Below are 5,609 nucleotides of genomic sequence, written 5' to 3'. Positions count from 1 at the left end.
TGGTGAAATATATTTATACAAATGGCCTACAATGAGTCTAACTACTGGTACACACTACAGCCGTAGGAAAGAAAAACAAACGTACATTCATATATTATATCTTATTACCGCAACCATTAATTAAAAAAATACATCACATTGAATATTATTAATTATATATTTGTCTAAAGGCCTAGATTCATCAAGGTATTGCAAAGAGATGAACAGAAACCGAATAAAAAAGTACGTATGCAATTTAAAAAGCTGTATAAACGTCATGTAATATGTAGCCAGCTCTGAAAAATAATTCGTGATCATGTAAAATAATCAAAATGATTTTGTATCAATTGGTCCTTGACCTTGGTCCTTTTTTGTATTTTTTGTTTTGTTAGTATTTCAAACGTTTGAACCAACATTGTACATGATAGGATAACCTTAAATACACAAATGTTATGCCAAACGATGTATTCCGATGTATTCCTAAGGGCTATATGCATCAGACTTGTGGCTATTTAGAGTTTTATAAACTCAAAAGCAGCGTAATAAATAAAACGTGTCAAGAAACAGCAGAAACACACACTCTCTCTCTCTCTCTCTCTCTCTCTCTCTCTCTCTCTCTCACACACACACATCTTGACTATGCTGCTTCGTGCTTTTGACTTACACAATTATGAGACAAATCTGCCTCAACTATGCATCTGTTTTATGTTTCTTGTGATTATAAGAGGGAACTCTTTAAACAACAGCAACAACAGAAAAGCTAAAAGTCGGCCTGCTTTTCATTCGCACTTACAGACGGAATATGTGTCGCTGAGGTCGTAAAACAACCGCAGCCATAAATAAATCTCCCTCTCTGTGTTTCCCCTACAGGCTCTGACTTGTCTGCCTGGCCAAACTGCAGACAGTCCGACTGACAAATAGAGACAAAGACTCTATTTTTACTCTTACTTCACCCTCCCGCCCCATCCATTCCTCCATGTCCTCTTTCTCTCTCTTTTAAAGGAACACTGTTCAGAGGGAGACCGATAATAACTTTAATCCTCGACTTTCGCTTTCTGTGGAGGATCACGCAGACAGTTGGGGGAATCTCGCTTTTTAACTCTCATTTTGACCTCTCTCTCCCTCTCTCTCTCTCTCTCTCTCTCTCTCTCCCCCTCTCTCTCTCTCTCTCTCTCTCTCGCTCTCCCTCTCTCCCTCTCTCTCCCTCTCTCTCTCTCCTCCCCTCTCTCTCTCTCTCTCTCACTCTCTCTCACTCTCTCTCTCTCTCTCTCACTCTCTCACTCTCTCCCCCCATCTCTCTCTCTCGCTCTCTCTCCCTCTCTCTCTCTCTCTACCCCTCTCTCTCTCCCCCCCCCTCTCTCTCTCTCTCTCTTTCTCTCTACCCCTCTCTCTCTCTCCCACCCTCTCTCTCTCTCTCGCTATTTCTCTCTCTCTCTCTACCCCTCTCTCTCTCTCTCCCCCCCCCTCTCTCTCTCTCCCTCTCTCTTTCTCTCTACCCCTCTCTCTCTCCCCCCTCTCTCTCTCTCTCTCTCTCTACCCCCTCTCTCTCTCTCTCCCCCCCCCCCTCTCTCTCCCTCTCTCTTTCTCTCTACCCCTCTCTCTCTCTCTCTCTCTCTCGCTCTTTCTCTCTCTCTCTCTCTCTCTCTCTCTCTCTCTCTCTCTCTCCCTCTCTCTTTCTCTCTACCCTCTCTCTCTCTCTATCTCTCTCTCTCGCTCTTTCTCTCCCTCTCTCTTTCTCTCTACCCCTCTCTCTCTCCCCCCCCCCTCTCTCTCTCTCTCTCTCTCTCTCCCTCTCTCTTTCTCTCTACCCTCTCTCTCTCTCTCTCTCTCTCGCTCTTTCTCTCCCTCTCTCTTTCTCTCTACCCCTCTCTCTCTCCCCCCCCCCTCTCTCTCTCTCTCTCTCTCGCTCTCTCTCTCCCTCTCTCTTTCTCTCTCTCTCCAGGCAGGACGCTCCGCTTCCTCTCCGCTTTGTGGGAACGGGAAGCAGCAGCATTGTGTTTGGGGCCGACGGTAATATATTATATATATATAATTATATATATTATTACATCCACAGCCTGCGCGCTGCACCGTTTCTAACGTGAGCTCATAATAAAGAAGAAAAAAGCAAACCTTAGTGGTGCACGGCAGTCTGGAGGGACAATTATATCTTTCTGACATATTCATATTCATCCGTGTATCTGAAAACAAGACATTGTGCTGATAACGTGTTTACGTGTTTACTCGTGTTGAATTACGCAGCGTAAATTAGTGACAGGCCTGAGCAGGTGGGGTTCAAGTACCTTTAACAAATACTCCATAATGGAGTCGTATAACACTTGCTAAGCAGGCCGAGGCTTGTTCACTGTTAAAGGCCATAAGCTGTTTTTGATTAACGTCAGCCCAACGTTTAAAAAACCCAACGTGGCACATTCACGTTGATAACAGGTGCATCATTTCATATAATGTATCAATGAGTGTTGCCATTGATGTGTTGACATTACGAATAAGCTTATTTTGTCATTATATAGAATTATGACACATGATATAGGCTTAGATGTTTGTATTTGTTTTTTAAATAGTAAAGCCTGGCATACAGCATTGTAAGTGACGCGTATTTAATGATTAGTGTTTAATTCATAACGTTAATAACCAGGCAGAATTAAGCTAGCACCGTTAGCTATAATGCTGTATGTATAGTCTACTCGATAGGACCTATTAGAACAGCTAAATGAACGGCTATGTGGCTATTGGGCTCATGTGACTGCTTCATTCAGCGGAACTTGAAGGCAGCATGGTAAACTATTTACTGCTGCCATATTATGTGATTGACTGCCTTCACATATATCCATTCAGTATGCTTAGCCTACATGCTAGCCTATCGCTGGTGCTGCAGCTAGCTGTAGTGAGCGGTTGTTGTTTCTGTCTTTGCAGGTGTGTAGCGGACAGTTTGGGAGAAGCGGACCGGCAAACGGCACCAAACGGCCCGACAGAGAGAGAGAGGAACGGAAACGAGACTGGAAACTCTTTGGTACAAATGGGGAAACTCGGAGCCATGTCCGGTTGGAAGCAGCAGCTAATGTGAGGGAGAGACACATACATGCCTTTTAGAAAGACATACATTAAAGGGAGACAGTCACTTTCCAATGCGTTGTGTTTTTCGTGCTTATTTGCGGGTTTCTTTGTGTAGATAAACTCGCCGTGTTAAGCCAGGTTTGAACCGGCTACACGTCGCTGCACAGTTGGCCCGTGTGTTCGGAGCGCTGAACGTCACATGAGACGTTACATGAGATCATTCTTTAGAAAAGCTTTTTTAACGACTGTCGTCAGGAAAAAGGCGTTGAATGTTCCATTATAGGACTGAAATCTAGGAGATTTTGCTCACGTTAGTTTAATTTACATTTTGTAGGTAATACACGAGAATTACAAAAAAGGAAATTGGATTCATTCATATTTGTTGTTATATTGTTCGGAATACTATCAGCAGCAACGGCTACCTATAAAGCAACACCGGCAATACGGCAATTACTACTAGGCTACTACTACTACTACTACTAATAATAATAATAATGTCAATAATTATAATATTCTATAGTAATAGGCCTGCTCGATCGGTGAAAATAAAACTGAAAAATTATGATATTCTGGAATGTTTTTACGACTGAGACAGTTAACCAAAATGAGGAAAATACTACTACGAACAGTAATTATAATAATAATAATAATTGTTATTATAATGATAGTAATGATAATAATGATAATAATGTTAGAGTTTTTACGGTTTCCCAATTACGTCGGGTTGATAGTAGGAAAGTGCAGGTTTTTAAAAAACATTTGATAACGGACGCGCGTTTTAAGCCGCGGGAAACCCGAGCGGTGGAGCTGATGTTGTGCTGCAGTGGAAAGAGTTAAGAGCTGCTGAAGGAACTCCAGCAATCTCAGAAACTTCAGAGATTATCGACAATTAAAGCTGAAGGAGTCAGACTGCTGCTTTATAGCTTTATGGCTCTGCGCGCGCGTATGTGTCTGTCCGTGTGCGTGTGTGTGTGTGTGTGTGTACGTGTGTGTGAGACCTCAGGACTTTTATGGCTTTATGGCCGTTTATGACTCCTTGTAAAGTCCGAGGAATGGCGACGAAGTGAAAAACAGGCCCGCAGCAAACAGCAGATGAACACATGTGCCGTGCTGCACACAAGGAACGCGCGTGCACACACACATGCACACGATCACTGTACAGTTCATCTGTGGTTCATTTCAGCCGCTGCAATGCTCAAAGCGCCGGCAATTCACTCAGTAAAAAGCGTTGTGAAAAAATTAACTGTCTATGAAATTAAACATTCGCGATTTATTTCATTGACTCACTTTAAAAAATATATATATTTCTTTTTTTATCGATGGGAACTTCATTTCAAGGCAAGTAAGATGGAACATGTTTTAAACATCCCTGCAGGTCTGAATCCTGCTAAAAGATTTGAAAAAATAACGCATGTTTATTTCTCATTTTATATTTTCGTCACATGCATACTACATAATACTCTTATATTTTATTCATTATTATCATTATTTTATCCTCAAACCCATTTAAAAACTCCACAGCACGTAAAAGATAATCAGACTTTCATCAGCAGGTGATGGAGGAATTGTTTTTTTTAATTGCATAATTAGTATGTTCTATTGTGGATTCTGTTCCACAGTTTAAATATTTTAAAACAGGCTGTGCTGTACATTAGCAGCTGGATTCGCCGTTGGTTCGTGTTGGAGGAAGAGAGAAATTAGGACTTCACCTCTAATATTTCTGTCCCGCTCTACAGGTTCACTTCATGCCACTTGTAGCTCAGGAAACAGCGCAGTGTGTGTTTGTTCGCTGACCGACCTCTCCTGCGAGTTAATAACAAACCGAGAGAAACCGCTTCACTGCTGCTTTTTGTGTGCGTGTGTGTGTGTGTGCGCGTGTGACTGTATGTGTTTTCCAGTGTAAGATCGTTTCAGGGCAGCGCGAGCCGGCTGGCTGCGTCCTTCACGGAGCCGTGAGCTCGTGCTCTGGGTCAGCTCACCGAACTGTTACCGGTGGACGCGAGCCCTCGGCCACGCCAAGGGGGCCCGGGGACGAGTTAAAGATTAACGGACGGATGAATGCAGCATCACGGGGAGGGCTGCTTGCTTTGCTCTAAAATAAAATAAAAAGTTTAAACGTCTGCTCAATAAGGAACACGCGCACATGCAGGTGCACGTCATCACAAACAATTACATTTTCAATTTTGTTTGTGTTGTATAATTTAAAAAGGGATACATAGATGATTGTCATTATTATTATTATTATTATTATGGTACTATTAGTAAATGTTAAAACGCTCATCTATTACAGCCTGCACAGTGTTATACCAACAATATCACCAAAGTGTAGTGTTGACGTGTTGTGAACACGGTGGTGCATTTGAATCGTTTGCACTCAGCTGAATGGATGTGTGGAATTCCCCCTCTGATAGTATGGAGGGGGGGGGGGGGGGGGTTGATTTAATGCGCTGAAGTTGATTTTGAATGCCGGATTAAAGTCATATGATGCTGGAGTCATAAATCAGAAGCAACACTGTGGATTATTTTCTACCCCCCCAGCCTTCCCTCCACAAGGGTTTTTCAAATGATCACACACA

This window comes from Melanostigma gelatinosum (genome assembly GCF_949748355.1).
Source record: "Melanostigma gelatinosum genome assembly, chromosome: 13".
NCBI classification, from domain to species: domain Eukaryota; kingdom Metazoa; phylum Chordata; class Actinopteri; order Perciformes; family Zoarcidae; genus Melanostigma; species Melanostigma gelatinosum.
The sequence above is the reverse complement of the archived record's forward strand: the minus strand, read 5'-3'. Positions refer to the sequence as shown.